Here is a 12,350-nt window from a genome sequence, read left to right as displayed (position 1 = left end):
TCTTTGTTTTTGGATGATAAATATTTTTGCCTCTTGTTTCCAATGAAGAGACAAACCTAGCAGTAGCCATCAACTGACTAAAATATTCTCTAACTTTCTGGATTGTAAAGTTCTGAGTTATGCAAGTAGGTGTAGACATATCGGTTAACTCCATTTTAGCATCTGGGGTGGCTAGAGAGGAATTGTCACTTCTTCCACTTAGTGGACTCATGAGACCTCAGTTGGTGGAGCCAGATAAAATAAAAAGAAAATAAAATCAAAGTCAGATAGCTCCAGAGCAGATGCCAGAGGAGGAGAATTTTCATCACTGATCAGGTGGCAGTTTAGATGCTTATCTGAATTTGGGGCATTATATTTAAGAATTATCATTATTTCAATTATAGTTCTCTCTCTTTCTCTCCAGATGCACAGATCCTAGTCTTGTGGTTAAAAAAAAAATGTTTAGATGCAGAAAGAACAATATTCCAAATTAACAATTTTGGGCAGTAGCTCATCAGGAAACCTTCAATACAATGATTGACTCAGTATTCTGAAACCAACTATGTGTACCATAGTCTTATTTACTGCTGTTGTTGAACATGGAGTGATATTTTCATATATGAGATGGAAAAGGCCTTCTAATTGATAAACTAAGATAATGTAAAATAATTTCTGTTAGTAGACATGCAGATTATATCTTGTCTAGTAAGGTTGTAATTGATTACCCTCTCCCACTGGGCAGGAGGCTACTTTTGCCTCCATTTGAACACTTGTTTCTATGTTGGACTAACATGAATTTGTGGGTTTTTTGGGGGGGGAGGTTACTGGGGATTGACCTCAGGGGCACTCAACCACAGAGCCACAACCCTGGCCCTGTTCTGTATTTTATTTGGAGATTGGGTCTCACTGAGTTGCTTAGGGCCTTACTAAGTTGCTGAGGCTGGCTTTGAACTCATGATCCTCCTGCCTCAGCCTCCCTGAGCTGCTGGGGTTACAGGCGTGAGCCACCGCCCTTGGCTGGATTTGTGTGGTTTTTTTTTTTTTTTTTTTTTTGACTTCTCTTTGAACTGGGTGTAACATCTCCCCAGCTTTCTTGAGTTAGTCTTCCTATATGTTCATTTTTATACCTGTATGAAAGCATGATTTTACCTTTTTTTGAAAAGTATCTTTTAACAGTGTATTATTAAAATATTCATTTCTGGTTATCCATGTGTTGTTAACCAATGATATAAAGAGGTGATTACTGTAGCAGAGGAGCAGAGGTTTGGTATGGAACAATTAATTTTCAATCAAAATTTCTTAGAAAAATCAGGGTATTTCGATTTTAAAAAATTTAGTGGATAGTCTTCATCCAAGCTATACTTATTTTTTCTTCCTTCCTTCCTTTCTTTCTTTTCTTTCTTCCTTCCTTCCTTCCTTCCTTCCTTCCTTTTTTTTTTTTTTTTTTTTTTTTTTTGTGGTACCAGGGATTGGACCCAGTGGTGCTCAACCTCTGAGCTACAATCCCAACCTTTAAAAAAATTTTTTTTTCCTGAAATTTTGAGATATATGTGAGCTAAATTGCCTATGCTGGTCTTGAACTTTCAAACCTCCTACCTCAGTTTCATGAATAGCTGGGACTACAGGTGTGTGCTACTGTGCCTAATAAAGCACAGTTCTTCAATAACAAGAAGAAGAAGAACAAGTGAAAAATCTCAACTAATACTTATTGAACAGTTACGTGATGGCACCAAATAGGGACCATGTCCCTTGGAGGCTTAAGAAAATGTAAAGACCAGTGTCTGTTTTTAACTGAAAGACTTCTTTCTGGTGTTTCTTGATTGCAAATTAAAAACAGCGATTCCTTGGCATGAAAATCTGTAAGCACACTTTATTATAGCAGCAAGTCATGAAAGAGGGCCAACATGGGTGACATCCCTGACCCTGTCAACACTGATGGCAACTTGTGTGGAAACCAACCATTGTCCTCTTTGAAGTCTGAAGTTTTGAGTGGATTCTGACTGTTTTGCTAGGGCACTGACACTAATTAGTTCTGATCTCTACTCTTTGAGATTCTCTTGGTAATTTGCCTGTTGCCCTAGAGTGGTCGGGATGCTTGCTACCATTCCTTATAAGCATATGAGGTTTTATGATGTTATTTTCTTTATTGAGGTTTAATTGACAATTTATTTATTTATTTGTTTTTTGGGTGCTGGGGATCGAACCCAGGGCCTTGTGCTTATGAGGCAAGCACTCTACCGACTGAGCTATCTCCCCAGCCCCAACAATTTTTTTTTGATAGTGAGCATCAAACTCAGGGCCTTGCACACATGTTCTCTGCCCAGACCCTAATTTTCTTTCTGGTGTTGCTGGGAATTAAACCCAGGGCTGAGCATTTATAAGGCAAGTGCTTTACCACAGAGTTACACTCCCAACCATACATGACAAATAAAAATCATGTATATTTAAGGAGTGCAATGTGATGCTTTGGTACAGATACACATTCTGAAAGATTTCTACAAGCAAACTAATTTTTTCCCCCAGTTCTGGGACTGGAACCCAGGGCCCAGAGCATGCTAGGCAAGTGCTCTACCACTGAGCTACACCCCCAGTTCCTTACTCATTTCCTAACTGAAAGTTTGTACCCTTTAACTCACATCTTCCCATTTCTCCCATCATAGTTCTGATACAGAAAAAAATAATGCTAAGGTGATACACAGTTCCTCGCTGAAGCATTAACACCCTGGAGTATGTTTTCTCCATCCACTGCACCTCACAGAATCATTCTGGTTCAAACGAATTCCACTGGTGATATTTGTTCTGTCCTCAGACAGGAAGAGAGAGAAGCATGTGTGATCACACCTTAAAGATCTAATTGGAGCTAAAGGGTTATACAAGTCTGGCATATTTCTCTGGACATTCTCTTAATAACGGAAACAGTTACCCATCTGAAGCTCACTTTTAAGATAGCATAGTGAATTTATGCTTCCTAAATATCTTCTACAAATGTCAGGCAAGCAGGGAGTCAGGGTACACACAGGAAATGCACATGTGAGTAGTTAGTATGTAGAAATAAGTGGTATAAGTCCAGAAGCAGGTGATAGATGGCAACTGTGGGGGTTCCTTGCAGGTCCCCGCAAGCATAAAGGAAACAGGATCCAGAATCTGGGGGTAGCTTAGGTAGGAACTAAGTGAAGTGTTGGGATGGGAAGTGTTTCAGAAAGAACGAGTGATTTCAAGTCCAACTGAATTGGTTATTCTGGCATTTCTCCTGCCTAGCTGTGGTGGCTTTAGGAGGTTACTAAACTTCTCTGATCTCTCAGTTTCCATAACTGTAAAGCAGAAAAAAATCACCACTTCAAAGGTTGTTGTAAGGAGTGGAAATAGTGTATGTAAATAACTTGCACGGTGGTAGGCCTATCATATGATATGGCCTTTATTCTTAGCTGATAAGGCATCAGTGCTAGTAAAGTACTACGGCTCCAAACAGGGAAGTCAAGGCAGATGGTTTCTTAAGGACTAAGACAACTAGGTCAGGGACAGGTCAGAGAGGAAATATTGTGATAGGAAATGCTGTGACCTTGCAACCTGGAATTCCAAGGCTTGTCCTGAGCAAACTATCCTCTTGGGTCATAGGCGAGAAGCTCTGGGGCTGCAGATAAGGAATAGCTCAGACCAGACCTAGGCTTGGGGCCGGTCCCTCTTGGGGTCAGAGAAGACAGAAAATATAAGTGCTTTTTGTTGGTGAGACTACCTGTAGTAGGTGGAATGTTCCTTGCTCTCTTCTCTTAAGGAACCAGGCCTTTTGAATGGACCTGGAGAATACAGAATTCTCAAATGTGTTTGTGTCTATTGTATAATTTTACTGTTGTTGGGGGTGGGGCTATTAAAAATAATGATTGTTATTTGTAGACTCCTTTTCACCTGTATGCATTATTGCATGCAGTTCTTGCAACAAATGTAAATAGTATCACTCCTGCTTAACAAATGAGGAAAATAAGATGTAGAGTGGTCAGGTGACTTGTCCATGTCATAACTGGGACTAGATCTAGGTAGTATTCCTTCTAGACTGGATCTTTCCCCACTGAATACATACATTGCAGTTTTGGTAGTGGTAATAGGACATATTTGCACTGTGAGAAGAATGTGTGTGTATGCGCATGTTTGTAGAGCTGGTGATGGAACTCATTGCCTCATACACGCTAAGCAAGTGTTCTACCACTGAGCTACATCCCCAGCCCTTTTAAATTTAGTTTAATTAAAAAATTTTTTTTTAAGGAGAGGAAAAGTTTATTTGGCACTCACAGTTTCAGAGGTTCAGTCCACGGTGGGCCAACTCCCTAGTTTTGGGCACAAGATGAGGCAGAACACCATGGCAGAAGGTGGCAGTGAAGGACTTAATTTTATTTTGAAACAAGGTCTAAGTCAGGGAGGCTGGCTTTAAACTTGTGATCCTTCTACCTTTGCTTTCTGAGCTGCTGGGATCACAGGTGTGTGTGCACCACTGAGCCTGGCTCTGTGTGTGTGTTTTAAAAAATTATTTAGTAACAACAAAGTATGGATAACTTTTAATTGTACTTCTATATAATTTACACACAGAGCAACCATGTGTATGGGAAATTTTATAGTGTAATTTATATTCCCAGTCCCAGGGACACTCTATCTGACTGCATATTTCTTGAGGCAGCCACCAGCTTAGTGGAGACCAAAATGACCCTAGATTTGTCAGTAGCCAGCCCTTTGACTTTTGGCAATTCTCCCAGATTTAAAAATCCCAGAGTCTCGATCTTTCTAGCCCAGAGTCCTACATGACCTTTCAAAGCTTCTGTCAGCTCTTAGTAATAATAATGCAAGCACTGTGATTACGGACAGTGCCATTTGTAGATATAATCACCCTCCTTTGATGGAGGAGGATCCTGAGGCTCAACAAGATTAGGATACTTGCCAAGGCTACACCAGCTATAGATGGAAGAGCAGTTTTCAAATGCAGGATTGGGTTCGTTCCATTGTGCCAGAGCACCGATCAGTTTGTCTTTCTCCCCTGACTGCCAAGCATCAGAGAACCATTAGGATAACTGCCTCGAGTTGGGGCGCCCACCTCAGTCATGTGCAAAATACTCCACTATAAGGTAGAAGAGAATTTTCTTCATTTTGACTTACGTGTGTATATTTACCTCACATTTAAAAAATCTTTGGAGGTATAGTTCAGTGGTAGGGCCCTTGTCTAGCATGCGTGAAACCCCAGCTTAGATCTCCAGCTCCATATAAAAATAAACAAAAACAAAAACAAGTAAAAAATTCATTTTGGAGCATATTTTACAATGTACATATAAGTAGTGTGATTAGGTTGAGGGTGTAGTTCAGTGGTAGAACACTTGCTTAGTATGTGGAAGGGCTGGGGTTCAATCCCTAGCACCGAAAAAAAAGTAATATAATATGATTTGTAAATAGACTAACTTAAATAAATCACTTACGAAGATTTGTAAAGTATGCACTAAACTTTTTTTTCCTGAAAAGTGTGGAGACCTCAAGATTTTGACCTAATTTTAATTTTTTATAAAAACATGATTATGAAAGTAAATAGACCATTAAAATATTATACGATGCAAACTCAGTTGTAAATGACTTTATTGAGATTTTTAAAAATTATTTTTTGTTCTGGGGATTGAATCTGGAGGCACTTTACCACTGAGACATATTCCCACTCCTTTTTAATTTTATTTTGAGATAGGGTCTAACAAAGTTGCCGAGGTTGGCCTTGCACTTGTGATCTTTCTGCCTTAGTCTCCCAGTGGCCAGGATTGCAGGCATGGGCCACCATGCCTAATTTATTCAGATTATTTTATTGTTTGGATTATTTACATTCACATTATATAGGGCACTGTTCTTCTGTATCCAAGTGGGTACTGTAAAGCTGAATCAATAAGAGATGTCTGAGCTGACTCAGGAGGTTGAAGGCTGAGGCAGGAGGATTGCAAGTTCAAGGCCAGACTCAGCATTTTAGCAAGACCCCGTGTTGAAATAAAAAATAAATGAATGGAGGATATAGTTCAGTGGTGAAGCACCCTTGGGTTCAATCCCTGGACCAAAAAATAAAAAAATAAAAATAAAAGGTTGCATGTAGGTTTGACTTTTGTAAGCTTTTTTTCCTGGCATTCTGGCAGTAATGATATTTAACTCTGTATATATTATACTTGATCAGTTCAAAAGACCAGGAAGTACCAGGTACTATGTATAAGCATTTTAAATTTAAATTTTATTTAATACTTATGATGATAAAGGATTTGAACCTTAGTGAAATTTAGAGACTTTCTCAAGATTACCCAGCTAGCATTTGGACTTTGGTCTAACTCATTCACTACTGGCCTCCAAAAAAGCTCAGTGGTAGAGTGCTTCCTTAACATGTAGGAGAACTTGGTTTCGATTCCAGTGCCATAAAAAAATAAAATAAGCCTGGTGCTGTGACCCATACCTGTAATCCCAGTGGTTCAGTAGACTGAGGCAGGAGGATCACAAGTTCAAAGTCAGCCTCAGGAATTTAGTGAGGTCCTTAGTGAGACCCTGTCTCAAAATAAAAAGTAAAGAGGGCTGGGGATGTAGCTCAGTGGTTAAGTGCCCCAGGGTTAATTCCCTAGTACAAAAATAAATTAAATAAATAAATAATAAAATAAAATTCACTACTTTTCTGTTTGGTAGTCTGTGTTAAACATGTTAAATGTATTTGCTAAAATATTAATATAATATTAATTTCATCAAAACCAATTTTTCCTTTCTCTAGAACCTTTAAAATGTATGCCACATCACACATTTCATCTAAACCTTATCACAAAACTTTCTTCTTTATTATTATTAATATTATTATTATTAATTAATTTATTTATTTTTTTGGTACTGGGGATTGCCATAGTGTTTTACCACAGAGATACATCTCCAGTTCTTTTAATTTTTTATTTTGAGACAGGATCTCACTAGTTTCTTGATAAATTGTTGAGACTGGCCTCAAACTTTCAGTGCTCCTTCCTCAGCCTCCCGAGTTGCTGGGATTACAGGTATGTACCACCACACCCAGCCTTATCACAAAACTTTCAAAGTGTTCACCTAAGAGGTCATTCTAAAAAAATTATATAGCTATGAATATTTTGTTCCTTCTCTTTAAAGAAACTAAAGTTCAACTCTAATTAGTATATTTAATGAATAATTATATCACCCTCAAAGCCTTAAAATTATTAAAACATTTAATTATTATGAATGGCTGAGTTGTCAGAAGTACGTAATTTTGTTATTTGATATGGGAAAAATTATGGATATAAATTATCTGGTTGTCTAATTAGGTTTGCTACTTAATTCCAACTTGTCCCATTAGTTCTATGAGGAATTGAATGTGTTTTTGTCAACCAAAGGCAAATTGGTTTTTAATGTTAGGTAAAAAAGTGCAAATGGATACAAAAATAAACCAATTAATTATGTGTGAAACAAGACCCACTCATTTAACCTATGCCTCTCAAGATACGGTTCACTCTCAGTTCTCAAGTCATATATTTAAATAATATTTTCCATCTAAAACAGATGATGGAATGGCTTGGAAAATGGATAATTACACAAAAAGGCAATTTCAATGAAAAAGAGGATCAATTTGGCCACTGGGTGTCAATCTTGATCCATATTCACAGGTAGTTAGCAGGGAAAAAAAACATCTCATGGCTCCAGCTGTTCTTCATAATTTTCTTTCCAGAGAGTGAGGGGAGTGATTTTATTTAATACCTAATGGGATGCATTTTCTTTATTAGCGTCTTCTGTGAATTCTCTTTCACCACCATGAAGATTTTAATCTTCAGAAATCAGAGGAGGAAAAAGTGACTGAAAATAGCAGCAAAAGAAGCAGGTGTAACAAAAGCAGCCTGACATTTGTATTTGAAAAATCTTCCTGAGCTAAGCTGATCAGCTCTGTGAGATACCATCGAGTGACTTTTATTTCTGTGTAGTTTACTGAATATATAAAATTTCCAAGTCTCATAGGTCAAATATGAGTCTTGAAAGCTTAGTTCTGTCACAGACATTTTAGTTTATGATTGCCTTTTCAAACTAGGAAAAAGGTAAATCTACAAAAGGTTGTATACTATAGAGGACTTTAAGCCTTACTGTGCCCTTATCTCTTAGTGTGTCCTTCTAGAATCTAGATATACTCTAAGTGTACATCAGCATTTATGTATACATAGTTCTTTGTCTTTTTGAGATGGGGATTCACTGTGCTGCTCAGGCTGACCTCAAATTCTTGGGCACAAGTGATTCTCCTGTCTGAAGTGCTCCTCTTGCCTCATATCCCCAAGTGGCTGTGACTACATGCTGTGAGCATACTCAGCTCCCATCTTTATTTTATACACTGAGTAGGATGGCTGGGGTCATGGCACATGCCTGTTATCCCAATGGCTCAGGAGGCTGAGGCAGGAGGATCATGATTTCAAAGACAGCCTCTGCAATTTAGCAAGCCCTGTCTCTAAATAAAATTACAAACACACACACACATATATATATATATATGAAGGGCTGGGGATGTGACTGGGTGGTTAAACGTCCCTGGGTTCAATATCTGGTGCCCAAAACCAAAAAACCAAAAACAAATTGTAAGGTAAACATGCCATTCTAAAACTTTTAAAAAATGTTTATGTCTTGGACATTGCTTTGTATCATTTAATATAGATCTGCCTCATTCTGAATTGAGACCATGAATAGTACTCTGATGTTCTCATCTTTTAGGATTTTTAGAAGTGGCAACAAAGGCAAGAATTTTGTCAGACACGCCAGTCCAGATTAGAGGAAATGGAATGCAGAGAAGTTGGACGTCCTCACCTCTTGACAGTTTGTAAGTCTTTGATGCCCATTTTCCTCCTCCTCTTCCTCCTTCAAAACCCCTCCAATAATCTTGAACATACCTCTGACTTCTGTTTATCTAAAACTTGCTGATAAATTTTCTTAGAAGCTGGTGGTCCATTTAAACCACACCACAGCCATATCATGGCTCCCAAGACACACCACAGCACCGTAAGGGCCCAGAAGAAAATATTCTATAAAATCATATAAGACCACCTATTTGCAAATCTCTCCTTGATGAAAACAATGTAGTTTGAGTTTATTCATTTTTGAGCTATGTAACCAAGTTGAACATGTTTTAAATGTAATAGTTTAAGACTTGCATCTCTACTACCACAAACAGCAATGCCTCTAACAAGTCTCGATTATTATGGGTTACTTTGGCCCCAGATTCACCCTTGCATTATGTTAGAATGACATTGAAACTATTCTGGACAAAATGCCAGTAATCTTTCTAAAGCCAATGTAATCACCATGTGTTGAGATATATCTTCAACAGGTAAGCTGAGTCCTGAGTTTCTGGAGTAGCAGCATTCTACTGCTGGGTTTCAACATCCCTTCCCATCCCCAGCTCTGTGGGAGGCTATGACTAGGTTCTGAATGTATCTGGTTTTGAGCACTTTCAGAGTATCGCTCCATATCCCTGGAGATTATGAATGATATCCCAGAGTTAAGTGCTTGGGTATACCAGTTACCAAGTTGTAGTTCTCTTTCTCAGGGCAGTATTTAGAACTCTTCGTCATTACATGACCCTTCCAGAAGCCTCAGAATTTTATAATTCTACAAAATGGATAAAACAGGCCCTTTGGAGAAACTCTGGAGCACTGACTTTTGAGAGTAAGGAGAAATGATCTGTGCTTGCGTGCAGAGGGGAATGGGGGATACTTGATACCCTGATAGGCTGTTTAGAAGCTGCCCTTGATTTACAGCTGAAGTCCTCACTGGCCTCAGAAGCCTCAGTGACATGTTAGCCAGGCATGACTGCAAGTCAGTCTGGCAGGTTGCTCTGCAGGGCTTCCAGACGTTTCACCTTTACAGCCTGGCTGCTGTTTAACTCATCCAGGTCTTGAGAACATTAGTGCAGCGTCTGAGAGAGTTCACCACAAGGAGGAGGGGTGGGCGTGAAAGAGGCGTAAAAAAGAGTTACTGTGTTATTTTCTTGCCTCTAAGGTCTTTGTCACCAATGATCCAGAAGAATGAGTCCTTTCCTGGGACTGCTCTGGGGAACTTTGGCCTCTGGTTTCTACTTTTGCTTTTGGCTGGTAACTGTTGCTACACTCAGGGTCAGGACAGCTCTTCAGAAGACAAAGATGGGAATGCCACCTTTAGATGTGTCTCCTTGGGCTAGATACTAACAGTTTCTTTATCCCTGAAATAAAAATGGTAAAGGATGGAACTGTTTACAGAAATAAATGAGAGGATGTTCTTGGAGGGCTTGACATGACACTGGCCCACACAAAGTGCTCAGTAAATGGTGCCACTACTATTAGGAGAGAAAACCTTTTCCTGGTTACCTGTATAGGATGAATTCAGTTGCTCCTCTTCTAAAATATGCCCTGCCCCTCTGACTCTGATATATAAAATTCTGTAACTAAAGATTCACTCCTTACAATCGAAATGTCACAGTAAGTGCAAGCATTCAGGCTTGTCCACCATTTACATGTTAATGAGACTTAAACTAATTTTAATAATGTATTTTGATGGGGAGAGAGAAGGGCACTGAGCTCTTTCAGAAGGGAATGTTCCTACTGAGCAGAGGAAAAGTAAAATTCCTTAAGGCTTGGGATTCTAAAGATAAATTCTCTCTACTCTGGAGTTCTTCGTAGGATAGACTGGGCTGTGAAGTAAGGTCAGTGAGCTTTTCTGTTTCCTTGGATTTGTGTATCTTTGGAAAGTAGTGTCATCTAATAACCTGTGTATATTAAGTTCCCTGGTTCCCTCCTTTTATATTAGCCATTCATTCATTTCTTTGCTTAAGTCAGAACAAGACTGGAAACTGTAAGAGGGCAGGAGCCCCAGATATGTTCACGGCATGTTCTGTGCCTTGATAAATATTTGTCTTTGAAGGAAAGTAGGGGTACTGTATTATATAAATATAATTGAAATGATACATGGATGAAAGAATATATATATATATATATATATATATTTTTTTTTTTTTTTTTTTTTTTTTTTTTCCCCCCCAGTACTGGGGTTTGAAGCCAGGTTTGCTTGACTACTGAGCCATATCCCCAGCCCAACCCTTTTTTATGTTTTATTTTGAAACAGGGTCACCCTAACTCCCTAGGACCTCACTAAGTTGCTGAGGTTGGTCTTAAACTTGCAATCTTCCTGCCTTAGCCTCCTGAGGTTATAGTCACTGAGATTATAGTCATGACCACCGTGCCTGATGAAAGGATATATTCTTAATATTTCTGTTCTGATGAGCATATTCTTTCAGAAAAGAGCTTGCAGATTTTCTGGTTAAATGTGCTTATTTTACAAAGAAGGAATTTAAGGACCAAAAGGGGAAGTGACTCCTTCTAAAACTCACAACAATTAAGTGACAGAACAGTATTCATTTGGGATCTTTTGTTCAAGAATGGTATTTATTTATTTAATTTATTTATTTATTTTTTTTGCGGTGCTGGGGATTGAACCCAATATATAACATAGCCAAGTAGTCAAATAATGAATGCTGGGAACAACTAGGTTGGTCCAATACACACAAGCAGGTTTTATCTGAAGTCAAATACAGAAAAAGACTCAATTCAATTGCATTAAAAATGTATTTTCTTATTGTGCGCATGTACTACTATGTAACAAACCTCACCATTATGTACAAAAAAAAAGAAAAAAAAATATTTCCTGCCAGGCACAGTGGCACACACCTGCAATCCCAGTGACTCGGGGCGACTGAGACAGGAGGATCACAAGTCAAAGAACAGCCTGGGTAACTTAGCAAACTCTCAAGGGTTGCTGAGGCCAGCTCTCAGCCAACTTAGTGAAACGCTATCTCAATATAAAAAATAGAAAAGACTGGGGATATAGTTCAGTAATAAAGGGTCCTTGCTTCAATCCCCAGTACCAAAAAAAAAAAATTTTTTTTGTTCCTAAAATAAATCCATGTGGTTAAAAGTCAGAATACCCTTGGGAATGAGAGTGACTGAAAGGGTCATGAGTAAAGTTTCAGGGATGTTGGTGATCTCTCTATCGCTCCCTCTCTCTCTCTCTCTCTCTCTCTCTCTCTCTCTCTCTCTCTCTCTCTCTCTCTCTCTCTTTCTTTTTGGTGGTACTGGGGATTGAGCCCACCATCATTCTCTGAGTTCCAACTCTAGACCATTTAAAAAACATAATTTTGAGACATGGTCCAAGTTGCACAGGTGGACATCAAATTGAAATTTTGCCTCAGCCTCCAAGTAGGTGATATTCTGTCTCTTGATCTAGTACTGCATACATATATTAATTTGTGAAAAATTCATCTAGCTGTATACTTTTATTTTTTTTTTTTTTGGTGCTGGGAATTGAACCCAGAGGCTCTGGTA

The 12,350-nt window shown here is 38.6% G+C and overlaps 1 non-coding gene across 1 annotated transcript; it reads right to left on the bottom strand.

Moving 5' to 3' along the window:
* Positions 1–2,162: 2,162 nt before the first annotated feature.
* On the bottom strand, positions 2,163–2,243 carry Trnam-cau (transfer RNA methionine (anticodon CAU)). The gene has a single exon. It is a non-coding gene; the product is annotated as a tRNA-Met (tRNA).
* Positions 2,244–12,350: the final 10,107 nt, after the last annotated feature.

This window comes from Sciurus carolinensis, chromosome 3, assembly GCF_902686445.1.
Source record: "Sciurus carolinensis chromosome 3, mSciCar1.2, whole genome shotgun sequence".
Classification (NCBI taxonomy): domain Eukaryota; kingdom Metazoa; phylum Chordata; class Mammalia; order Rodentia; family Sciuridae; genus Sciurus; species Sciurus carolinensis.
Note: the sequence above shows the minus strand (reverse complement) of the source record. Positions and strands in the feature narration are given on the sequence as shown.